The sequence below is a fragment of the Bos mutus genome, unplaced genomic scaffold (genome assembly GCF_027580195.1).
Source record: "Bos mutus isolate GX-2022 unplaced genomic scaffold, NWIPB_WYAK_1.1 CTG303, whole genome shotgun sequence".
In the NCBI taxonomy this organism is placed as follows: domain Eukaryota; kingdom Metazoa; phylum Chordata; class Mammalia; order Artiodactyla; family Bovidae; genus Bos; species Bos mutus.
Window position 1 is genome coordinate 55,001 of NW_027219795.1, and position 27,412 is coordinate 82,412.

At 38.8% G+C, this 27,412-nt stretch overlaps 1 long non-coding RNA gene and 1 pseudogene across 1 annotated transcript; both read right to left on the reverse strand.

Annotated features, from left to right (window-relative positions):
* Positions 1-22,400, reverse strand: part of LOC138986954 (mitotic spindle assembly checkpoint protein MAD2A-like) — a 51,627-nt pseudogene extending 29,227 nt beyond the window's left edge.
* Positions 7,068-12,207, reverse strand: LOC138986955 (uncharacterized). The gene is made up of 2 exons (XR_011463493.1): positions 12,116-12,207; positions 7,068-8,820 (listed from the first exon to the last, which is right to left on the reverse strand). It is a non-coding gene; the product is annotated as an uncharacterized lncRNA (long non-coding RNA).
* Positions 22,401-27,412: the final 5,012 nt, after the last annotated feature.

Consider the following 27,412-nt stretch of genomic DNA (forward strand, 5'->3'; position numbering starts at 1 on the left):
TGTTGCTAAGTTGTGTCCAAGTCTTGCAGCCCCATGGGCTGTAGGCCTCCAGGCTCCTCTGTCCATGGGATTTCCCAAGCAAGAATACTAGAGTGGGTTGCCATTTCCTTCACCAGCGGATCTTCCCCACCCAGGGATCGAACCCACGTCTCCGGCATTGGCAGGTGGGTTCTTTAGCACTGAGCCACTGAGGAAATCCTGTGAACTTTCAGTAGCCTCACAGCTGTCAGTGTGTTAGTGAAGTCGCTCAGGCCTGTCCGACTCTTTGCGACCCCATCGACTACACAGTCCATGGAATTCCCCAGGCCAGAATACTGGGGTGGGTAGCCTTTCCCTTCTCCAGGGAATCTTCCCAGCCCAGAGATGGAACCTAGGTCTCCTGCCTTGCAGGCAGATTCTTTACCAGCTGAGCCACAAGGGAAGCCCAAAAATACTGGAGTGGGTAGCCTATCCCTTCTCCAGGGGATCTTCCCAATCCAGGAACCTTGGCAGTTACAATCCACAGTTTTATGGCAGAATGCAAATAGCTGCAGCTGCCACAAGATGTCAGTGTTTACATGTGAAATAATACCTTTAAAAAATTCAGTCCCTGTATGTGTGCTTTAGTTCAAAGTGAAATGAGGGAAAAAGAATTGAGTGATTTCTAAGGTATTTGTATATGTGGAACACATCAGAATGAAATGTTGGATCATAAGATAATACAGACCTGGTATCCTTCTTTTAACTATGTGGTGTGTATGCACACACTCAGGCCCTAAAGCATATTTATTTACATTTAAGTTGCATATTTGTTTTCACATGGAGAGAGAAAACATTTTGGATAGTTGAATCACTATTCTGATAGACTTAGGACAGTTTTCCATCAAATTTCCAGATGTTATTTTATTCTTGAGTCCAGTATCTTTAAATGGAGCATTTTGTTTGGAAATGGGTAAAGCAAGAATATTTATCTTTATAATAAATTTAATAAGACATTTATTTACTAAATTTAGGTAAAAATTCTGTGCACATAGGCATTTATATTTTGTCAATATGAGAAATTTGCCTTCTTGAACATCAAGGAGGCTGTCATGAATCTTTGTTACTCTATTTCTTATATAGATCTTTTCTCATATGATTTGAAGAGCAAGAATTAAAATCAGAAATTTTCTACTCAGATTACTCTGTAGGTAGAATGAATGTTTACATTTATTCATAAGCTTGAAAATTAAGTTACATAATGTAAATCTCCTAAAGATCCATTTTCCCCAAATACTTTCCTCCTAAGGACTGTTTGATTGTTGTTCCACATGTTCAAAATAATAGAACAATTTTAAATCATGGAATTTTATTAATAAACAGTGGCTTAATAAACTTAACAAATGTATTTCTGTACTTGCATAATTCATAATTTTTAATGATCCAGTTGCATACATCAGATATTAAAATTTTACCTTAGTAAAAACTAGGTACAAAAATTATTGAAAACATCATAATAATTCCAGAAGTTCTTGCAATGAAAAATATGGGCTGTTCTTACCAGAAATTATTACCATGTTGTATTGTTTATTATAATTCTGTTATAGGATACATATGGAGACTTAGAGTCTTCCATAGCTCAACCATAATTAGGCACCAAAAGGTATAGCTGGAAAGTAAAATGAAAATCTTATTCATATTTGATTTTCAGAGATTGTTTGATGGAGCATTTATATATTTACATATATCAACAAATAGGGCATGTGATATATATATGAAAAATGGGTCCTGCAATCAGTTGCCTCTGACAGCAGAGTATATTTTAAAATACAAGGGACATTTCAAACAAGTCAGAACAGGGTCTGATATGGAAACTAAAAACACAAAGACGCTATGAAAAATTAAAAGCCATAGTTGCAATTAAATTAATAAAAACAGATTTAAAGTGTTAAATGACATTATAATTACATATTAAATGTAGTTATTTTATGCCTGTAGTATCTTTTAAGCATGTTGCTTCTGAATTTTTGTAGATAAAATCATTTTTATTATTCTTAATATGTAAATATAAATGAGTTAGTTTTGTTAAATCTACCAACTAATAATAAAATTAAGATGTTAGTTGAGTGAGTGGAAAGTATTTTTTGAGACACTTCATAGACAAAATAAATAAGCCATACGTTGAATGTTTCTCAAATATTTGTAAGTATCATTTTATAAAACATTTATGGGAAGAAAAAGCTTTTGAAAATATGAAAACTCACTTCATTTTAAATTTGTTTATATTTTTCTATTTATATAAGCTTGGTTTTTTCAACTGGAACAGTTTTCTTACAACTTGCCTTGTGTTTATACCTCAATCAAACAATATAGTAGTCAAGCCATATTTATCAAGTTACAGATCAGTCATGCACATTAATTCTATTTGCTGAGCTTTTCTACTTATTAATTGAATATGACAGCATTTTAAATTCTTGAATGATGTATATAACCTGTAAACATCAACAGCACAAAGACTTACTGAATCCCAAAGATTTTGGTTTAATGTTGAAGATCAAGTGGATTAAATATTAAATAGTGTCTTTTTATGATTGCTAAGTCCCAGTATGGTTGTAAATATAGATGGAAACATTTTACTTCTCAACAGATTGCAGTTGTTTGGGTGATCTAGAATATACCTCTTTAAATCTTTGTTATGCTATTATCAAAAGAAAACTTGAAATCAAATTTCATTTAATTAGTGTATCTCCAAGAATATTCTTGCAGACTCTAGTGTAAGAAACAACAGAATGCAGCATATATATGGTTTTAAATTTATTCACAGAATTTTATTATTAAAAGAAATGTGTGGGCTTTTTGTATAACTAAAAAGGTATTAATAAGATAGATTTCAGGGCTTCCCTAGTAGCTCAGCTGGTCAAGAATCCACCTGCAATGAGGGAGACCTCGGTTGGATGCCTGGGTAGGGAAGATCCCTTGGAGAAGGGAATGGCAACCCATTTCAGTATTCTTGCCTGGCAAATCCCATGGATGGAGGAACCTGGTGAGCTACAGTCCATGGGGTCACAAAAAGTCGGACTGACTGAGCAAATAAGTAAGCACAGCACAGCATTTTGGTTTTGGAATTTTACATTAAGATTCTTATTGAGACAGTTGCTCAGTCATATCTGACTCTTTGTAACCCATGAACTATAGCCTGCCAGGCTCCTCTGTTCATGGCATTTTTTCTGGCAAAAATACTAAGAGTGGGTAACCATTCCCTTCTCCAGGGGATCTTCCTGATCTGAGTCAAGATTCTTGTTAATTTTGAGTTATCACTAATCTCTATTAAATTAATAAGAAATTGTAATATTTACTTTCCAAGAGCAGTCCAAAATACCACTGTTGACATAGAAGATGAACATTTTAGGGTCTTAAGAAGGTATGTGTTGCTATTCCTAGGATGGCTGCCTGCCTTAGGAAAAAGATGGGCAGGGTGGGAAGCGCAGGCCTTTAGTACCCCAGGTGAGCTTGCTTGTGCCTCCAGGGAGACTGGAACTTGAAGGAAGGTTATTCAAAGGACTCTGGAAATGGAAAGGTTCCTTCCTCTTCTCTTTCTCAAAGATCTTGTTTAAAATAATGTATCTTATCAATAACAGAGAAAATAATGAATACACCCCAATATAGGTTTGGTGGTTTAGTCACTAAGTTGTGTCTGACTCTTTGTGTAGCCTGCCAGGCTCCTCTGTCCATGGGATTTCCCAGGCAAGAATACTGGAGTGGGCTGCCATTTCCTTCTCCACAATATAGGTTTATTTCTCTCTAATGATAGACATTTTCCACAGTATTAGGTACAGTGCGTGCATGTGTGTATATGTATGTAGGAAATTAAGAAAGATGTAAAGAAGTATTTATTTAAAGATGATTCTTATATCACTGCTGCTGCTGCTGCTAAGTCGCTTCAGTCGTGTCCGACTCTGTGCGACCCCATGGACGGCAGCCCACCAGGTTCCCCCGTCCCTGGGATTCTCAAGGCAAGAACACTGGAGTGGGTTGCCATTTCCTTCTCCAATGCATGAAAGTGAAGAGTGAAAGTGAAGTCGCTCAGTCGTGTCTGACTCTTCGTGACCCCATGGACTGCAGCCTACCAGGCTCCTGCGTCCATGGGATTTTCCAGGCAAGAGTACTGGAGTGGGGTGCCATTGCGAAAATAATTTTACTCTCACTAAATATATTAACTAGATTAAGATTTATGTGGTTAACATGCTTCCTTATTCTTAAAAATCTTGGTTTAAATACTTACAAAGAGTGATTTAAAAGTCAGATACTTCAGCTTAATTTAATACTTGGGTGTCTTTAATTTGTTGTTTTAGTTTTGTTTTATTTTTTGGCCATCATAGCCGAAAAAGATACATCACAGAGATATGAAGATGCAAGTGAAAGTGCATTGTTGACTTCTTATTTTTATTTATCAGTATTTAGCAATTATGCAGAGTCTTGAAAAACTACTAAATTCCCCATTTTCTTGGTACCAATCAAATATTCTTGCAAACTAATTTTAAAATGTTGTGTCTTTATAGTTTTAATGAATGGGTCTAAAAACAAAAGTTTAAGTATTTTGGGCCCATTTCTTTAAACTATAAGAACATAATGCCTATTAGTTTGGAACTAATTGCTTTCATCTTAATTGCCTTTGGAACTAAATTGTAATTTAGAAGTATTATAAATAGATTAGAAAAACTTGTTTCCAAGTTTTTTAGTGTGCAGATGAAGTTTTTTTTAAAAAAAATAATTGACACGGACATGCTCTTTCAGCTACACAAGTGTCTTTTGAAAAAAAAAAAAAAAAATTCCTCATTTTAAGTCACATTTTCTTCGAAAGAACATACATGTTAGTTTTTCTGAAGTTCTTGTTAGGCCGCACAGTATCTGTTGTTAGCTGCACAGAGGAAGCAGCAGTAGATTTGCAACTGTTGACTTTCATTTCTGTAGGACACCAGTCATGACTGGCGACTTTCTGACGTGCAGATTGTGAGGATGTCAGTGTTGATCCATTTGTTACGTTTTAATACAGTTTAGTTTATTTTCTTGGATAAAAGAATCAGCTTAAATGGGAATTCCACATTTCTTCCTGTACCCCAGTGAATCCGTTTGTGCACATCCCACTCTGGAAATAGTTGGTTTAGATAGTATATGCAGAAACCCAACTGGTTACAGGACATATCACCTGGAATTGGGGATGGTTGTGGTCCTTGCTTGTCCCCCTCTCCAAGGCAGACATGGAATGGATGTAGCTAGGATGGTCAACTTGCATTTTTGTGTAAAAATCTGAGTTACTGTTCTCCTTGCTGGCTTCTTCCAGGGCAATCCTGTGAGGAAAATACATGATCTTTATTGGGAAAGAGTGCCCCAGACTTTTCCACTTAAATGTGCTGAAGGCATAGAATAAATACCCTCTTAGGAGTTTTGACAAATTCTTATGTGGTAAAAACCCACTTGGATCACAAGAAAAAGCTTTACTGCTGGTAGCATAAGGGTACAGTGTCATGGCATTGTCTGAAGAAGCAGGAATCTCCAAGCAGTCTATCAGAAGCAGACATCATAGGCAAATGTGCAAGAAAGGGTTGCCAAAATAGCATGTTCCAGAAACTTTTTAGAGGCAGACTATCTGAACAATTTAAGAAAAATTATCTAAGGACCTTTTCCCCTCGTATGTAAAATGGAAGTGGTAATAGTACTTGCCACATAAAATTTTTGTGAGGATTCCATTAGATACTGCAAGTGAAGCCTTGATTTACTGTTAATGTATTATATTACTCCTGTTGCTATTATTGTTTAGGTAGCTTTTCCTCCATTTTCCCATGCAACTTTCCTGGGTCAGTTACGTGTTTAGTAGAGGATAACTAAAGGAGTCCTTAGGTAAAGCAACTTAAAGCAAAGATGGGGACACACTCTCTTAACATTATGACAAAGATGAAATACTACTAACTACTAACTACTTAATTAAGCACTTATCTTCTGCCAGGCACACTTCTAAGTGCTTTATGTGAATCAATGTATTTAATCCCTTCACAAACCCATGAGTTATGTACTATTATTACCTGCATTTTTTACAGTGGAGGAAACTAAGTTGCAGAAGGAAGCTGGATTAATTTACCCAAGATCACCCAGCTACAAGAACAGAAATCAAGTCCAGGAAAATCTAGATGATAGCAGGATATGAATCCTGAAAGTGTGGAAGGTCTGACTCTATTTTTAATAATCTAGCTTGAGGGACCCTTTATGCTCTGTCCTTCCCTCTATTCTTGATGTGAAACTCCTGGAACCCACCCAGAAGTGGAATACAACAAAGCGGGATGGCTGGAAACCTAATGGAGACTCAGCATAGAGAGAAGAGCCTGGGCTTAGGGGTTGTCTCAGTTGAAGTAGTGTCTCTTAGGTTGAGAGTGGGCAACCAGAAAGGGTACCTTAGTGGGACTGGAACAACAGAAGTGGTTTTATTTTATGCACTGTATAAATGCTTTGGCTAAGAAACAGGTTGGTGATTGAAATCCAGCCTTCTCAGCTTGCCAACTCTGGATAGTTCCAACAAAAGGAAATGAGAATATAAAGGGATGACAGATCTCTGAGACATTTTGAAAATGTGCTCAAGTGTTTGAACTCTGAGGAATTAAGTCTGGTATCTTAGAGGTCATTGTGGAATTGTATACATGGAGATCATGATAATTAAATTTGTGGAATTGGATTAACTTTCCTTTAAGTGAGTTTGGGTCAGAAAAAGACTTGGAAGGATCTGGGGGTAATAACTAATAAAAATGACACATGGTTGAAGAAGACACAGTGATGGAAACTTGGAAGAAATTAAGAAGTAGGAGGTAAATCATGAGATGAATGTCCTAAAAACCTACTTAATGAATTTGAGTGGTAGAATATTTTAGTAGTTCAGTTCACAATTCAGTACAAATAAGAATGGGAAAACATCGTCAGATTTTGCACTTATGCCGGTGCCAGCCGGCAAAGTCGATCAGGTCCCGAGAACGTGTACGGCGCGGCTGAGAAAGAAAACTGCAGCAAAAGAATTTTACAACAAAGACGGGGTCGAGAGGATCAGACACATCTCCACAAAGGGAAGCGGTCTGACACCGGCTTTATTTAGCATCTTATATTTATACAGGAGAGCGTGAGAAAGACAAGACAGTTAACATTTTCTTGGTTGACCTATACATCTTACAAACAGTTACAAGAAATCTTGAGAGCATGGAAATGGCACCCTGTTATTATTTTTTACACCAGATAACATTTCCCTGTGCATGAGAAGTTTGTCCAGAACTCCAGGTGTCTGCAGTAAATAATCGCCTAATCTCTGGGGTGGCGGGACAGAGAGCTATGTTTGCAAGCAAACCCTCAAGGACTGAGGCAGCTCCCAGAGCTGTGTCCTTCAGACAAAGGACCCCATTCTCACGGGCAGCTCCCCACATCTCTCCCTTTTTTTTTTATATAAGCGTACGTTTATGTTTTTTTAACCGCAGACAATTTTTATAGATGGAAGTCTTTATCATCTATAGATCATCAATCAGTTTTTTTTAATTAAACAAGGTGTAGGAAATAAAACAGTTAAAATTATTAAGAATAGTCTTTTTTTATGGCTGTTCCCAAGTACCAAAATACTACTGACGGTAGGTACATGTCGAAAAAGTTTTTTAACAAAAGACTCAGCTCTTTTTGTAACATCTAAATCAGGTCTGGGTGCATTTTCCATGTTTATTATTTTTTGATGTAGATGTAGCAAATCTAAGGAAATATTTTTATTATGTCAAATACTTTTTAAATGAGCTTTTACCTTATTTCAAGCAGTTATACTACCATTATATATTTTTTGGGGGTAACAGATCTATCGAAAATCAGCATGACATTGTATCTGTAATTTTAACTTTGTACTTTGTACCTCTTTACCTAAAAAATTTTACAACATCATAAAGGGCATTTAATTGGTCCTCTAGCTTTTTGTCAATATTTTTTTTGAGTCTCTAGGGTAATGGATACATTTTGTGTCAGATTATTAACAAAAGTTGCAGTTTGCACTGATTGTGCCAAGGACAGGGCTGCAGTAATCGAGGAAGCAATAAGGGTTACCAAAGCTACAAATCTCAGAATTATTAACCCTATTTACCTGTGATAACACATTAAGGCACCCTCTACTTTTTCCCAACGTTTAAGTCCTTTTTTGTCATACCAAGACCCATTAATCTTTACAGGAACCATAACAAAAGCAGGCTATCTTAAAACTAGAACCCTAGTTTGATTAGTAATTCTCCTAACGCAGTTAGTTAAGGTACAATTGTTACAAGTTACATTATAATTTTGTAACCCAGGTTGTATTTTTACAGATCTTACTAGTAAAGCATAAGGGTGAGGCACACATGTAGGAGGGTATCTCATGGTGAGATTCTATAAATAACCGTGTCTCACTTTTGATCTCACCTGAAGGTAGGAACCCTCACATCTAAGGGTGGCAGCTAGTTTCCAGATTTTTGTTTGGAACACTTTGGAGCCGCCCAAATTTCAAATACGGGATGTAAAGTTTTTATTATCTTGAGCTCCAGGGTTTCCAGCCGAGTCTGGAGACCAGTCCCACAATAACTCATTTGTCTCAAATATGTTATAAACCGTAGCAGTTTCATCTCGACACAGTTTCCATGGTGCAGCAGTGACTCTTCTCTTTGTTTTAAAGTCGCAGAAAGGGATATCTAAAGGACCAGTTCCATTACGACGTTGAGGAATTTTAGATTTTTTTGTTACTCCAGGAATATATAGGCTCCAACCATTGTCATAATCAGCATATCCTGACTCTCCAACAAAAAGAATCTTGTTGAATTAAAATATCTAGACAGACAAATAGGTAAACGATCAAACACTCCATGATAAGAGAAATTAACTTGATTAGGAATAATATGTTTATCTGAAAATCCACCCAAAGCCACAGTATCATTAGTGTATATGGGAATGGACCGTCCCTCCCAGCCCACCGGTTGGAGAAGGGGAGGGTCGGGAAAATAAGCCCAGTAAGCACTTGAATATTTTTCAGAATGTGTAGTATTAATCTGATTTAAGATAATTAATAAGGTTATCAGGAAGCTTAAAGGTGATATCAGATCACCCTGCACAGCAACACGATTTTGTGTCTCTCGCATCAATGTCTGAAGTTGTTGCCGAGATGGTAATTTATCATGTTCTTGAATCGTCAGTCTTTTCATCTGGTTTACTAGCGATCATCTCTCCGCCGTGCATACCAACTTTTTTTTGGCAGCCAGCACGGCGCTTTGGCATCTTGTGGGAAAATATAAACATGTCCTCGTCTCCAAATTAGTACTGGATCTGGTCCATACCATTTTTCCACAAGTGGGTCTTTCCAAAAGACTTTAGGTCTTATTGTTTGTGTATCAAAGTTCCAAAATCGCTGTGCTGTTGAACAGCCACTTATGTCTAATTGTAAAAATTTAGAACAAATAAAGCATGGTTTAGAGAGTTGGAGGGGGTATTGAGATACAATTTCCCCTTCTTTAGTTTTTGTAATTGATGTTTGAGAGTTTGATATGTCTGTTCAATGATTTCTTGACCTTGAGGATTATAAGGGATACCTGTTTTATGTGAGATAGACAACTGTGTACAAAATAGTTGAAAATATTTTCCAGTGTATCTTGGACCATTGTCTGTTTTTATGGTCTTAGGGGTTCCCATAACAGCAAAACATTTAATGTAATGAGCTATACAATGTTTGCTAGCTTCTCCGGATTGTAGAGAGGTATGTAAAAAGCCAGAGAAGGTGTCAATAGTAACATGAACAAATTTTTGTTTATCAAATTTAGGAATATGGGTAACATCTATTTGTCATATATCGTTTGGCAGCAATCTTCGGGGATTAACTCCATAATGGGGGACACTAAAAAATTGAGGACATGTTTGACATTGTTTAACAATCTGTCTGGTAGCTTTTCGAGTAATGTCAGATTGAAGTCTTAAGCTATTGCTGTTTTGATGGTGTAAGCTGTGAGAAGTTTTTGCCATTTGTTCCAATTAAGGAAATATCATACATGTAGCTTCGTCAGTCAAAGCATTGTCTCCTGTTAAAGGTCTAGGAAGTCTAGAGTGAGCACGAATATGACCGAAATAGCATTTATTAACTCTGGGGCAAATTAAATGTTGTATATCACGAAAAAGAGTTTGGATAGTAGAACTTAGGGTACCAATAAATGGAACAGTCTCAATAGTCTTTAAGGCTCTTATGATATATTGACCGTCAGAATATAAATTAAATGCAGCAGAGATTTGTAATAGGGCCTGAAAAATGGCAAATAGTTTTACTTCTTGAGCAGACTTATAATTAGTACGCCAGGTGGCAATATTGTCCTGTATAATCAAACTAGCTATTCTATTAGAAGAGCCATCAGTAAATACAGTTAGGGCATCGGCAAGGGGCTGAGAAACAACGATTTTTGGGAAGAGAAATTGGTGATAGTGAGCAAATTGTAAAATTTTATCCGAGAGATAATGATTATCAAGCCGTCTACTAAAACCAGCTAAGGCAATGACCCTTGTAATGTCGTGGCCAAAGTTATGTCTTGAACGTACGAAGGGCCGATATCAGCACAAATCCGTACACAATCAGATAAGCCTCCCTTTTTTCTGTAAGGTCTCAGGGCAGCTTGACAAGCCAAATTGGCATTCTCATAAGCAAGCTGTTTAGCCAACACTATTCCCGCCTGTTCATCTCCTATCATTTTACCAATTGTCTCAAGCAGGCGGGCAACAAAATCTTGATATGGTTTATCTGGCCCCTGGCGAATTTTAGATAAATCTTTAGTCTTTTTATCAGAATTTGGAAGTTTATTTCATGCTCGTAGAGCCGCAGCACTAATCTGAGGGTAGGCTCTAGGCAAATAATTAAGTTGATTATTAATGTCTCGATAATCTTCCTCTCCCACCATCATTTCATAAGTGGTGTTCAGTCCCTGTCGCCGATTGATATCAGCTGTGATCCCACACTGTTCAGCAAACTCAGATTTCTATAGTAAATAATCTCTTCCAGATAAACAAGCCTGAGCAACCTGTTTTCAATCATTAGGTGGCAGATTTTGATTTCTTAAAGCCTCTATAATAGCCTGAGTAAATGTCGCAGTCGGGCGTATTGTGTACAAGCCATTTTTAACTCTTTTAGTTGTTTAAAGGGTAGCGGCTCATAATACCTCTGCTGTTGAGCATTTTCAAATACTGGATAGATTCTTGAAAACCCGGGAATATGTTCTCCTTCATCATTAGCTCGCTTAATCAGGTGTTGAAGAGGAGATAATAATATCTCACTTTTAATTTTTATGTTATCACCGGGCAAAGAAGCAGGGATAGTTACAGGCTCTCGTGGTTCTACGAAAGGTGCAGGTGGATTGAGCCCAGCAAGAACTGAGGGAGGATATGTTGGAGGTATAGGCTGGCTGAAGTGGGAGTCTCCCTGTGCATCCTTCTTTACTGTTATAACAATTTTTTGAATTAAATTTTCCAGCTGTTCTTTGGAAAGCCCTGAATGTTTTAATTCCCCTTTTCCTGAGGGGGATTGTATGCTAACCATCATCTCCCAAGGCATATCCTCTCTATGGTACTGAGCCGCTTGTTCATTGAACTCTTTCTGTTCATCAGAGCTTAAACATCATCATTCCCTCCAGCCTTACAAGCTGTTCCCTCAGGCACGGCATAAAGTGGCTCAGGCGGAGGGGCAGAAGGCTCTGCAACTTCGGGTTTTGTGGAATCCCAGAGGGCCATTTGAATCTTATGTCCCTCATGTTTAAGATCCAGACAGTCTCTTATGAGAGTCCACAAAGAAAAAGTATCTACAGGGACACGATTGGTACCATGTAAGGAATAATATGTCTGCAATTGTTTTCCTACTTTTTTTCAAGTTTCCAGATTAACTGTTCTTTTCTCTGGAAACCAAGGACAAACTTCTTTTATAAAAAGTAAAAACTTTTCTAGCTGTAACTTATTTACATGAATTCCCCTGCCTTTTAACATAGTTTTCAACATATGTACAAATAACTGGCAGCTATTGTCTTATCCCATGATTTATTACTCTCTACAATAACACTCCCTGTCCTTTACTTTAAATAATTAGGAATTTCTTGTTACTTACCTCAATCTTGACGGGCAGCAGCCATGGTTGCGCTCCGATTCTCAGGTCCCTGTTCGGGCGCCATCTGCCCCCGTGCCAGCCGGCAAAGTCGATCAGGTCCCAAGAACGCGTGCGGCGGCGTGGCTGAGAAAGAAAACTACAGCAAAAGAATTCTACAACAAAGATGGGGTCAAGAGGTTCAGACACGTCTCCACAAAGGGAAGTGGTCTGACACACGACTTTATTCAGCATCTTATATTTATACAGGAGAGCAGAGAAAAACAAGACAGTTAACATTTTTTCTTGGTTGACCTATACATCTTACAAAAAGTCACAAGAAATCTTGAGAGCATGGGAATGGCACCCTGTTATTATTTCTTACACCAGATAACATTTCCCTGTGCGTAAGAAGTTTGTCCAGAACTCCAGGTGTCTGCAGTAAATAATCACCTAATCTCTGGGGTGGCGGGACAGAGAGCTATGTTTGCAAGCAAACCCTCAAGGACTGAGGCAGCTCCCAGAGCTGTGTCCTTTAGATAAAGGACCCCGTTCTCACGGGCAGCTCCCCACAAAAGAGCACTTTTCTATTGCATGTACACAACAGCAAACATTACTCCCAGTTTGTTTATGTATCTATAAATCTAAAGATAATTTTGGAATCCATACAGTTCATCTTCTTAGTGTTCTTGGTCAGCTAAATGACTTTTTATACCACAACCAAGCTGAGAGTATGACTGATTTTCTGTTTCTCTTCATTCCTTTTTTTCTGAAGAAATAATTCTCACAGGAAATAATTTCAAACCCAGCAGTGTGAGCGTGGGAGGAGAGGACAAAGAATGGGGAGGGTCCGCAAGATGTTTAAAAAGCTGTGTTTGGAAACCTTCCTATCAGTAAAGTTACTAAGATGCCAGTGAAGTCACTGAAAATTCTTTATCTCACGAAATGTTCTCTGTGAATATGCTTTTGTGAAAACCAGTGAAGAGCTCAGTCTTCTCATCAAATCATCGCAGGGTAAAACAGAGACAGCAGGGGAAGAAGGAGAGGCCAGGAGGCAGGCAATGCTGAGAATGCTGAACATGAGGAGAAATCTTAGGGGGAGCTCTGGAGAGCCACAGTCTGGGGACCTGCGGCTGAACCCACTTTACTCGGGTCTGTAAGTGAGCAGATGGCCCGTGACTGTGAGCGAGGTTATTTATTCACGTAATCAAATTTAAGCACTAAAACTTTTAAAAGTTGACACCGACATGTGTTGCCTAGGGATGTGAAGCAACTAGAACTCTCATACACATCAGCGGTAAAAAAGCATACGGCACAGTCACTTTGGAAAGGACTTTGGAAATTTCTTATAGAATTCAACACCCAACACACGACCTGGAAATACCCCTCGTATATATTTACCCAAGACAGGCGAAAATATGTCCACAAAAAGACCAGTATGCAAACATCAACTGCGTGGCTTCTCCTAACAGACAAAAACAACTCAAAAGTCTACCAACGGATGAAGAGATAATCAAACCGTGGCACATCCACACCATGGAATAACCACTCAGCAATAAAAAAGGAACATACTACTTACACACGCAAGAACATGGACGAATCACACGCATGACACAGAGTGAAAGAAGGCAGACACACAGGACTACATACTATGTGACTCCACTTATATGATGCATGTGACATTGTAGAAAAGGCAAGATATCAGTGACAGAAAACAGTTTAGGGACTGTTGGCAGCTGGGGGTTGAGGGAGGAGAAGATCAACTATGGGGGTGCAGCGAAATATCTGAGGGGACAGAAATGCTTTGCATCTTTTCAAAATTTTATTAGTGTTGTTATTTATTTGGCTGCACTGGGATCTTTAGCTGTAGCACGTGGGATCTAGTTCCCTGACCAAGGATGGAATCCTAGGCCCTGCACTGGGAGCGCAGGCTTAGGCACTGGACCACCATGGAAGTCCCAGATACTTTGTATCTTGATGATAGTGGTAGTCACAGGACTGTACATGCATCTTGTAACGATAACCCTGTATGCGAGACAGCAAAAGAGACACAGATGTATACAACAGTCTTTTGGACTCTGTGGGAGAGGGAGAGGGTGGGATGATTTGGGAGAATGGCATTGAAACATGTATAATATCATATAAGAAACGAATCGCCAGTCCAGGTTCGATGCAGGATACAGGATGCTTGGGGCTGGTGCACTGGGATGACCCAGAGGGATGGTATGAGGAGGGAGGTGGGAGGGGGGTTCAGGATGGGGAACACGTGTATTCCATGGCAGATTCATGTTGATGTATGGCAAAACCAATACAATATTGTAAAGTTAAAAAAGAAAAAAAAATTGATACAATAAAAATGGGAAAACATTAAAAAAAAAAAGAAAAAAAACCTCATCAAACTATACACTTAAAATGAATGAATTTGATTACCTAACTTGTACCTCAGTACAGCAGGGGTTTTTGTTGCTGTTGTTTTAGTTTAAGCACCCCACTCCAGTACTCTTGCCTGGAAAATCCCATGGATGGAGGAGCCTGGTAGGTACAGTCAATGATGTCACAAAGAGTCGGACACGACTGCCCAACTTCACTTTCACTTTCCTCACTGGCAGTTACCGAGACAGTAACGTGTGTACCCAGAGGATGCTCTCTTGCAGAAAGGCAGTCTCTTCACCCTGGTGATGTTGTTGCATATTCTCATGGATTCCCTCAATCTTTAGTGTTCATGAAGCTTAGAAAGAGATGTTTAACCAGAGCATGATTTGGGCTAAGTCTCTCGACTAGTACAAAGTTGTTTCTCAGGCCATGGTTTTAAAACACACTTATAAACTAAAAGCTGAACATCACCCTCTTAAGTGCACACAACTACATCCTTGGTTTATGACTAGGGCAGCCAGATAAAACATAGGATGTCCAGTCAAATTTAATTTTAGATGAATAATAAATAGTTTTTTAATATAACTGCGTCCCCCAATATTGCATAAGATATGCTTTGTATTTCTTTATCTGGCAATCCAATTAAAGAACACCATTGGTCCATGTAAGGTCTTTTCAATTTCATTTATTCATTCACAATTAATTAGCTAATTAATTATTTAATCTCATACATATGTTTTAGCTGCAGGTATTTTTAGTAATCATTAGAGAAGGAAATGGCAACCCACTTCAGTGTTCTTGCCTGGAGAATCCCAGGGACAGGGGAGCCTCGTGGGCTGCCATCTATGGGGTCACACAGAGTCAGACATGACTGAAGTGACTTAGCAGCAGCAGCATGGCTGCAACTACCTTAAGAAACCATGTAGCAACTCTAAGGCACTGAGAAGGTATTTAGAAGACTGAGAAATTGCTGGGACCTGTTCACCTGTGACTGCAGGCCGGGTGCACCCGCATCACCTCAGGCTTGTGGGAGGCTCCCTCAGGGCTCACCTAGACTACTGAACTCAGAACCTGCATTTCAAGATCCCATGTGCACATTCCTGTTTTGGAAACATGGAGTTAGAAGGCTGTGCTTTAGCATAGTAACGGGGATCAAAGGGAAGCTGACTTAAAGTACAGAAACTCCTTAGAAGAATATTCTAAAAGTCAGACATTACTTCAAGATCTGAATCATGGTACAGTACAGGTACCAGGAATGAAATCGAAAGAAAGAAATGGAAATGGGAAACACTAATAGAAAAAGAATCTGTGGAACTTGGTAAACGACTGGATGGGCTTCCCAGGTGGCTCAGTGGTAAAGTATCCACCTGCCAATGCAGGAGAGGAGATGCAGGTTCCACCCTTGGGTCAGGAAGGACCCACTCCAGTATTCTTGCCTGAAAAATCTGCAGACAAAGGAGCCTGGCGGGCTACTGTCCATGGGGTTGCAGGAGTCTGACAGGACTTAGTGACTGAACAACAACAACTGTGGTTTTAGAATTTCTAAATGCTCCACAGGTGATTCTACTTGCAGCCAAGGTTAAGAACCACAAATAGGAGCTCTTTCAATCTATTTGTTTTCACTTAGAGAGATGATTTTCAACCCTGGCTACACTTTAGAATTATTTGAGGAGCTTTAAAAATGTATCAGTATCTACACCCTGCCCTTAGAAATTCTGATTTAATTTGTAACTTTTTATTGGCTGTGCCAGGTTTTAGTTGCGGCATTTAAACTTTTAGTTGCAACATGTGGGACCTAGTTCCCTGACCAGGAAGCGAACCTGGATCCCCTGCATTGGGAGCGCAGAGTCTTAGCCACTCGACCACCAGGAAGTCCCTTAATTTGTAACTTTTAGAAGTTCCACCGTTGTTTGTAATGTGCAGGCAGGGCTGAGAACACTCAAGTGAAGCATTCAGTTTAAACGATCATTTATTAACTATTTTTTTCAAATAAATGTAAAATGAAGAGAGAATTCAGTATTTACAGAATCCAAACCTTCTAATTAGATGAAATATAAACCAACCTATTTTCATCTGCTTGTTATAATTTCACAATAAATTTTGCCTGGAGTTAGCTACAATAATATCCATTTTTTTCAAAACCTCATTTTGAATAAAAAATAAAATCAGTTGATGACCACTGAGATTGGATAACCATTTATGAAACATGCATTATTCAAGTGTTCAAAATATAATATAAAATAAATTGATTATAATCACAACCACAATTATATATCTTAGGATAGAGTGAGATCTTCAGGAAACAGAGGTAAAAAAAAGTATATGTCTAAAATGTATTTCTAAGTAAAAGTAAATAATCAGGATACAATTCTATTACTGAAGTCTAAATAAAAAAACATCAAGCAGAACATCTAAGCACTTTCCAGTTAACTGCACTACAGCATGATTTCAGAAGTATGAAACATAAAAAAATTTTTTTCAAAAAGAAAAATGCTTCCAAATGACCTTTTATAAAACTGGAAAACTGGCTTACCTCTTCCCTATGATTCTTAATTGGCATACAAAGAATACTTTGTGTCTTGTAGCCTGTAATTTGGTCAACTTCTGCATTGAATCGAGGATCCTAGTAAGGAAGATGAAATTCAATTTAGTGACTGACTTGTTCAATGATTGATGCCATTTTTCTGATTTATAGGATTAGAGAAATCTAACCTTTGACTTACCTTGTTGCTCTGAATGTTAAATTTTATCATTGTAAAACGTATCAAATCATATAAGTACATATAATCTTTGACAAAGATAAATTTAAAGTTTTTTAAGGAAGCTAGTGTTCATGAATAAATACAGATGCAAACAAATGTTAAGAAATAAAGAAAATTCAAAAGAGTAACCAATGTAGACAGTCTCACTTAAACTCCAGAAAAAGTGACAACTCTCCTCTTCTGTAATACAATTTGCCTATTCCCATCTCATTGATTCTTCTGAAAAAGGAAAGCATCTCTGGTCTGAAATGTTTTCCTATAAAACCCACCACCTCCAAAATGACCTTTCCAATACTGATGTTACTTCCCTTGTAACGAATGACCTTGTTCTGTGAATAGAGGAGCATGATGGGCTATAGTACATTGGGCCGCAAAGAGTTGGACAAGACTGAGCATAACACAATAGCAACAAACGATTGTTTATCTATTACCTCAGTATTCTGTATTTCTATCTCAGATGTTCATAAGAATTAAAATCTTTTCTTTTTTATTTAATAAAAGTGTATGGCCTTCATCAAACTATAAACAACTCCTTAATCTTCTGAATCTCTTTCCCCTTTCACAAAGTACATCCTTGCACATCCAATAATCACAAAGGGCTTTTTGAAACGTGTAAAAGTTCAAAATGTAGGTTAAAAAAAAAAAGAGATGCATGCTATTTTCCATTAAACCAGATTAAGAAGATTAAAAGTAGGCTGTAAATTCTGTGAGGGTTGGTTCATTGCTGTATTCCCAAGATCAATTCAGGAACTCAAAAACATTTGTTAAATAATGTTAAATAAATGAAGCAATTCATTAACAACTGATACCACAGTTATCCAATGTGATCATTTTTAGCTTACTATAGCTTAAAACAAATCTTGTAGAGGTAGGATAAGCTCAAGGAAATGGACAGATATGAGCACATGAGATACAGTTAGAATTGAAGCAAATGTACCAGAATATAAATACCTGAACAAATATTGTTCCCTTCAAAGCAGCAGCCTTAGGAACTTACATACTCAACCTAATAATAGAATTATTGCTGTAAAAACTCTGCTTTTGGAATTCCCTTTGGAAAATATGGAGCAGTCACACTGGAAAAATCCCCATCTTTGAAGGTCATTTTATTTTTTTTTTTTTAAATTAGTCTAACATCACGCAAAGCCAAAGCTGTGAATGAAGTAAATGATTACACTAAATTCCATCAAACTAGGGTCAGAAATGAGGCTAATTTTCCCATTTAGAGGGCTGAATTTGGCCTTAAAGACAAACTTTCAAAAGTTACAAAATGGTGGCAAATCAACATATTTTATATTAAAAATCAACACTATTGCATTTTAATTTTTCTGCAAACATGTTCAAAGTTGTATTGAAAAGACAGAGAAAATCTTGCCTGAATGTTTCCAAAAAACAGTTTTAAATAACATGCTATATTGCAAGGTATCTAAAGAAAGCAGACAGGCTACTGATATGGATGAATTAAAAGAAGTTAAGCATTATGAATTTATATAGGGAATTATTCCATAGGCTAATAATCAAAATATGAATGGAAATGCATCCTCAGCAATTATTTTGTTAATGAATATCTGAATCACAAGACCAATTTATAAAGAAGAGGTTTAAACCCAACTATCTAATCAAAGCAAAAGTTTGAAATGTATAAGACTTCCACAGATTTTGTGTATATTGGAAGTTTAAAATAAACAGCAACCTTGGATTTCACTCTTCAGTGAAAGAAGTAGGAGAAATGTCTGCCTCAAAATCACTTTAAGAGAATTTTGGCATCTCAAAGAATTTGCCTTTGACAATGCACCCAGCACAAGGGCTACAAACACGGAGAACTAACGCTTCTAGGTCCAGGAGCCACTGAAAGAAAAATGGAGCACTATTATCGCTATTGTTATTTCTTTCACTGTTTATGAGAACATGGCAGTGAAAAAAAAAAAAAAACCCACAAAACTTAAATATCCATCTCCTATAAAAAGCAACTAGTACCAGACTTGTCCTCCTGCTGGAAAATATCCGACCAGATCAAACAACTGAGACAGCTAAACCGCACACCGTGCAGAGGCCGCACATGGCTGCCCTGCGGTAATCTCGCTCCTCCAGGCAGCACTCCTCCCACCAAGGAGAAGGCAGGTGGTCTGCAAAGGAACCACAGTTCCAAACGGAACTGAATTCATGGCTTCTAAAGTGCTTTACAAATAGCTGATGAAAGAAGAGAAGTGAAGGGCAAGGGAGAAAAGGAAAGATACACCCAACTGAAAGCAGAGTTCCAGAGAAGAGCAAGGGGAGATAGGAAGGCCTTCTTAACCGAACGATGCAAAGAAATAGCAGAAAACAACAGAATGGGAAAGACTAGAGAGCTCTTCAAAAAAACTGGTATATCAAGAGAACATTTCATGCAAGGATGGACACAACGAGGGACAGAAGCAGTACGGGCCTAACAGAAGCTGAAGAGATTAAGACGAGACGGCAAGAATACACAGAAGAACTGTACAGAAAAGGTCTTAATGACCCAGATAACCACGATGGTGTGATCACTCACCTAGAGCCAGACATCCTGGGGTGTGAAGTCAAGAGGGGCTTAGGAAGCATCACTACGAACAAAGCTAGTGGAGGTGAAGGAATTCCATCTGAGCAGTTTCAAATCCTAAAAGGTGATGCTGTTAAAGTGCTACACTCCTGACAGCAAATTTAGAAAACTTAGCAGTGGCCACAGGACTAGAAAACGTGTTTTCATTCCAATCCCAAAGAAGGGCAATGCTAAGAATTTTCAAGGTCAGTTGAGTTGCTCAGTCCTATCTGACTCTTGTGACCCCATGCACTGCAGGACACCAGGCCTCCCTGTCCATCACCATTTCCCAGAGCTTGCTCAAACTCATGTCCATTGAGTCAGTGACGCCATCCAACCATCTCATCCTCTGTCGTCCCCTTCTCCTCCTGCCTACAATCTTTCACTTCATCAGGGTCTTTTCCAAAGACTCAGTTCTTCGCATCAGGTGGCCAAAGTATTGCAGCTTCAGCTTCAGCATCAGTCCTTCCAATGAATATCCAGGACTGATTTCCTTTAGGACCAACCGGTTTGATCTCCTTGCAGTCAAGGGACTCTCAAGAGTCTTCTCCAGCACCACAGTTCAAAAGCATCAGTTCTTTGGCGCTCAGCTTTCTTTATGGTCCAGCAGCTCTCAATGTGTAAACTACCGCACAGCTGTGCTCATTTCACATGCTAGCAGGGTTATGCTCTAAATCCTTCAAGCTAGGTTTCATCAGTACGTGAACCAAGCATTACTTCCAAATGTACAAGCTGGGTTCAGAAAAGTCAAATGAACCAGAGATCAAATTGCCAATATTTCTCTGATCACAGAGAAAGGAAGGGAATTCAAAAAAAAAAAAAAAACATTCGTTTGACTATGGTTGTTTGACTAGGTTAAAGCCTTTGACTGTGTGGATTACAATAAACTGGAAGATTCTTAAAGAGATGGGAATACCAGACCACCTTACCTGTCTCCTGAGAAATCTGTATGCAGGTTAAGAAACAACAGTTAGAACCAGACATGGAATAAATGACTGGTTCAAAACGGGAAAAAGAAGTGTGACAAGGCTGTATATTGTCACCCTTAAATTAAATTAAATTGTAACAATTTAATAAAAATTGCTAAGTTTTATTTAACTTAAGGAGATCCAACCAGTCCATCCTAAAAGCGATCAGTCCTGAGTGTTCACTGGAAGGACTGATGTTGAAGCTGAAACTCCAATAGTTTGGCCACCTCATGAGAAGAACTGACTCATTTGAAAAGACCCTCATGCTGGGAAAGATTGATGGCAGGAGGTGAAGGGGATGACAGAGGATGAGATGGTTGGATGGCATCACTGAGTCAATGGAATGAGTTTGGGTAAACTCCGGGAGTTGGTGATGGACAGGGAAGCCTGGCATGCTGTGGTCCATGGGGTCGCATAGAGTCGGACACGACTGAGCGACTGAATTGAACTGAAATGCAGAGTACATAATACAAAATGCTGGGCTGGATTTTTCAGTCATATGCTGGACTCAAGATTGCTGGGAGAAATATCAACAACTTCAGAAATGCAGATGATACCACTCTAATGGCAGAAAGTGAAAAGGAACTAAAGAGCCTCTTGATGAGGCTGAAAGAGGAGAGTGAAAAATCTGGCTTGAAACTCAACATTCAAAAAACTAAGATCATGGTATCCAATCCCACCACTTCATGGCAAATAGAAGGAAAAAGTAGAAGCGGTGACAGATTTTATTTTCTTGGGCTCCAAAATCACTGTGGATAGTAACTGCAGCCATTAAATTAAGACACTTGCTCCTTGCAAGGAAAGCTATGACAAACCTAGATAGTGTATTAAAAAGTAGAGACATCACTTTGCTGACAAATATCCGTCTAAGTCAAAGCTATGGTTTTTCCAGTAGTCATGTACAGCTGTGAGAGTTGGACCAGAAAGAAGGCTGAGCACTGAAGAATTGATGCTTTATTACTGTGGTGCTGGAGAAGAATGTTGAGAATCCCTTGGACAGCAAGGAGATCAAACTAGTCAGTCCTGAAGGAAATCAATCCTGAATATTCACTAGAAGCATGAATGCTGAAGCTGATGCTCCAATAGTCTGGCCATCTGATGCAAAGCCCCTCATTGGAAAAGACCCTGATGCTGGGAAAGACTGAAGGCAGAAGGAGAAGGGGACAGCAGAGGATGAGATGGTTAGACAACATCGCAGATTCAATGGACTAAATTTGAGTGAAGTCAGGATACAGTGAAGGACAGGGGACTCTGGCATGCTGCAGTTCATGCAGTCGCAAAGAATTGTACAAGCCTTAGGGACTGAGCAACAACAATAACAAAAGTGCTTGGATGTGCAAGGCAAAGTACCTGATAAGACAGGCTGTGTTGTGGGTGGGGGAGGATGTAAAGGAGGAGTAGCAGAAGACAGCGGCTAGCCAGGCTCAACATGTATTTGGGAAGACTCTTAAGAGAACAAGCAAGCAAAAAAAAAAAAATAAAAATTAAAAAATAAATAAATAAATTAAAAAAAAGAGAACAAGCAAAAATTACCTGTTGAAAGCTGAAAGTGGAATGGTGCTACCAATTATAAAAATGTTTGAAGACACTGGGGTCCCACTCATCAGAGGTACCTTCCAGTAATTTCACTGCCTGCAAGAATAAAGGTCAGCCCTGTTTTAAAAGAAGATGATATAATCCTAATGACTTTCAACAGTCACAATGTCCAGCCTACAATAAACATAATCACAACAAATGAATAAATAGGGAACTACAACCCATAGTGAAGAAAAAGAACAGGCAATAAAAAATGACCCCAGGATGATTCAGATATTGGAATTAACAACAAGGACTTCAAAGAAGGTATTATAAATGTATTTAAAAACTTAAAATATGGTAATAATGAATAGATGGGAATCTCTGCAAAGAAAGAAAAAAAGTATTTAAAAAAAAGCCAAATGGAAATTCTAGAACTAAGAAGTACAAAGTCTAAAATGAAGAGTTGACTGATTAACAGCAGCTTGGATGAGTCAGTGATCTGAAGGTAGACTGACAAATACCTGATCAAAAAGACTGAGAGGAAAACAACAACTGTAACAAGTTAACAGAGCCTCAACGTTCTCCGGGACAACATTAAATGGCCTAGCATATATACAATTGGAGTCCAAAGAGAAGAAAATGGGGCTGAAAAAAAATATTTACACATGACCAAAAATGTCCTAAAGTCAGTGAAAACCTTAAACATATACACATAGTGTGAAAATTATACATAACATGAAACGTGTAAGACATGAAGGCTGCTGACTTCTCATAAGAAAAGTGAAAGCCAGAAACAAGTGGGAAAACATTTAAATATTGAAAGAAAACTACTGTTACCTGAGAAGTATCTTTGCAGTAAAGATTATCTTTCAAGATTATAGGCAAAATGATGATTTAAACAAAATCAGAGAATTTGTCACCATCAGACCAATCCAAAAGAAATACTAATGAAAGTTCTTCAGCCTGAAGAAACAGATTTCAACAGAAAGGAATAAAGAGCTTGGAACTTGGCCTGAGCACAAGCACAAACATATAAACAATAAGGAAATGGACCCAAAAAGATACTGCTGTGATTTATGTCCACGAGCGTCCTGCCAACATTTCTCTCTAGGAGTTTTATGGTAACGGGTCTTACATTTAGGTCTTTAATCCATTTTGCGTTTATTTTTGTGTATGGTGTTGTAGAATGTTCTAATTTCATTCTTTCACATGTCGCTGTCTAGTTTTCCCAGCACCACTTATTGAAGAGACTGCCTTTTGTCCAGTGTATTCCTGCCTCTTTTGTTGTAGAATGGAATATTACTCAGTCATGAGAAAGAATGAAATCATGTCATTTGCACAACATGGATGGATCTAAGATTATCACACTAAATGAAGTAAGTCAGACAGAGAAAGGTAATTATGATACTGCTTGTGTGTGGAAGCTTAAAAAAAAAAAAAAAACCAAAAAGACACAAATTAACTTATTTACAAAACAGAAATAGATCTATACACACAGAAAACAAACTTATGATTATCAAAGGGGAAAATGTGAGGCAATAAATAAGGAGTTTGGGATTAACAAACTGTATATAAAAAGATAACCAATAGGGGCCTACTGTAAAGCTGGGGAACTATATTCATTATTTTATAATAACCTAAAAGGAAAAAAATCTGAAATATAATATATGTATATGTGCATATATATATACACACATATATATACACGTACACACACATAACTTTACCACTGTGCTATACATCTGAACATGCCACTGTAAATCAGCTATACTTCAATTAAAAAAAGAAAAATAAGGAAGCCTGGTCCTTCATTTTTGGAGGAAGAAAACAAAAGGTACCTTGAGGTGTTAGATTGAAATCAGAGGTAATAATTTATTGTTTATAATATAGTGGGTAGCTAGCTATAGGAATAAATAAAATATTAGTGTATGTTAGTTTGTTTATTTTTTTTCTAGTTCTATCCGCTGAAAAACTAGTAGCAATGAGCATGCCTAGTGCCTAGATCTTGGTTTTAAAATACCATCCCTTCCACTGAGAGGAACCAGGGTCCCTAGGTTGATGGCAAGGAAAGTATAAGGTAAGTCTAGAACATCCTGCTAAATAGTTAAAACTTTCAGCTTCCCCAGAAAACAAGAAAATGCTAAGAGTGATGTGGGAACATATCAAAAAGACACCGGTTCAGTCACTCAGTTATGTCTGACTCTTTGCGACCCCATGGAGTGCAGCACGCCAGGCCTCCCTGTCCATCACCAACTCCAGGAGCCTGCTCAAAGGCATGTCCATTCAATGGGTCATGCCATCCAACCATCTCATCCTCTGTCATCCCCTTCTTCTCCTGCCTTCAATCTTTCCCAGCATCAGGGTCTTTTCAAATGAGTCACTTCTTCACGTCAGGTGGCCAAAGTATTGGAGCTTAAGCTTCAGCATCAGTCCTTCAAATGACTATTCAGGACTGATTTCCTTGAGGATGGACTGGTTGGATCTCCTTGCAGTCCAAGGGACTCTCAACACTCTTCTCCAACATCACGGTTCAAAAGCATCAATTCTTCGGCTCTGTTTTCTTTATAGTCCAACTCTCACATCCATACAGGACTCCTGGAAAAAACATAGCTTTGACTAGACAGACCTTTATTGGCAAAGTAATGCCTCTGCTTTTTAATGTGCTGTCTAGGTTGGTCATAGCTTTTCTTCCAAGGAGCAAGTCTTAATTTCATGGCTGCAGTCACCATCTGCGGTGATTTTGGAGCCCCAAAAAATAAAGTCTGTCACTGTTTCCACTGTTTCCCCATCTATTTCCCATGAAGTGATGGGACCAGACGCCATGATCTTAGTTTTCTGAATGTTGAGTTTTAAGCCAACTTTTTCAGTCTCCTCTGTCACTTCCATCAAGATGCTCTTTAGTTCTTTTTTGCTTTCTGCCATGAGTGTGGTGTCATCTGCACATGTGAGGTTATTGATATTTCTCCTAGCAATCTTGATTCCAGCCTGTGCTTCATCCAGCCTGCAGTTTCACATGATGTACTCGCATATAAGTTCAATAAGCAGGGTGACAATATACAGCCTTGATGTACTTCTTTCCCAATTTGGAACCAGTCTGTTGTTCCATGTATGGTTCTAACTGTTGCTTCTGGACCTGTGTACAGATTTCTCAGGAGGCAGGTCAGGTGATCTGGTATTCCCATCTCCTTAAGAATCTTCCACAGTTTGTTGTGATCCACACAGTCAAAGGCTTTGGCGTAGTCAATAAAGCAGAAGTAGATGTTTTTCTGGAGCTCTCTTGCTTTTTTGATGATCCAACGGATGTTGGCAATTTGATCTCTGGTTCCTCTGCCTTTTCTAAATGCAGCTTGAACATCTGGAAGTTCACGATTCATGTATTGTTGAAGCCTGGCTTGGAGAATTTTGAGCATTACTTTGCTAGCGTGTGAGAGATGAATGCAATTGTCCAATAGTTTGAACATTCTTTGGCACTGTTTTTCTTTGGGATTGGAATGAAAACTGACCTTTTCCAGTCCTGTGGCCACTGCCGAGTTTTCTAAATTTGCTGGCATATTGAGTGTAGCACTTTCATAGCATCATCTATTGGACACAATTGAGTGACTTCACTTTCACTTTTCACTTTCATACACTGGAGAAGGAAATGGCAACCCACTCCAGTGTTCTTGCCAGGAAAATCCCAGGGACGGGGGAGGCTGGTGGGCTGCTGCCAGGGTCCAGCCCCGGCTGATCCAGGGAGTTCGAAGCGGGGATGGCGTCGGTGAGGATCAGGATACAATAGCTTCAATTAGATATTAATTAGAGATGTAAAGAGTAATAAAATGAGGATAGCTCAGTAGGAAAATTCAGTGGAGAAAAGAGGCTGAGTAGCTTGGTTTACGTGGGAGACCAATAAAACTTCAAGACAAGAAGCTTGCACCACTTACGTAGGCCACAGGCGTCCTTCCGTTCTCCCGAAGGAGAGGAGACACTGAGGCCTCCCTGGTCGGATCTTAGAAGCCCAGGCATAATTAGTAAGCATGGTGGGTTCCGTGCTCCAGATGGAGAGTCAGCCAGAATTTGAGAGAGAAAGACATGGGGAGACCAGTATTTTGAGGAACTGATCCCCATTCTTTATTTTCCATGGTCTACTTTTATACACTGAGATGTTATGCAAAAGTCACACGGGGTCAGCAGTCCTGACTTTTATCAAAGTCAGGTGCTTCATACAAATGTATACAGAGATCTTAGGGGTGTTACATCATCTTCTGGCCAGGGGGCCTGCTGACAATTTATGACGCTCTCCTTGTGACAGCAGTCAGTCAACCAGGACACTTATTTCTCCAGGGGTGATTATTCTCAAAACAGATGCCACCCAAATAAAGTTAAATTCCTATAGGGTGAGGGTATAGTGGGTTTTAGTTAAGGAAAGAATTTACTTAGCCTAAGGTCTAACGTGATTTATATCAAAGGTTAATACTTATTTCTTCTATATATTCATTAATGTGTGTAAGGGCAGGGGATATGGAGACTTAGCAACAAACATTGGCTCAACAAATGAAAAACCCTTCACCAATACAATTTCTAATCAGCCTATTATACTTATACTAATAGTTTTCTAACTTTTCTAAGGAACCTGTTTTTAGAAGGTTTAAAGCATCTCGTGCCTCTCACAGTTGGGAGGCTGTGAGCAATCACATGTGGCCGGACAAGCCTGTCAGGCAGGCTAGAGAACCTTCAGGGGAGTTTGTAGGTTAAAACACTCTTGTCACGCCCAGGAGTTTTTATTAACTGGAGCTCTAGGTTAACTCCTTCTCTGAAAGAGGTGGTGGGGGACAGCCCCCCATAAAGTCAGAGGTGTAGGTGGGAGCACAAAGTAGTAAAGCAGGCAGCCTCTGGTTATGGGGGTAGATGCTCGAGGATTTCCAGGGGGACTCCTGAGGCTCGATCCCACCTTTGCGTATGTCAGGCCTCCTTCCTCATGACCTTTGCCACGGGCAGAGTGCCTCACTCTGGCCCCCAACATCTCCCCCATTTTTATTTCTTAAAACAGCCAGATGCAGCTCAGTCGCGAGCTTCCGAATGCTCTGCTGAAGAATCCTGACAATACAAGGAAGAATGATTATGAGAAGTAGGATTAGAGCACCAACGACAGCATAACTAGGGA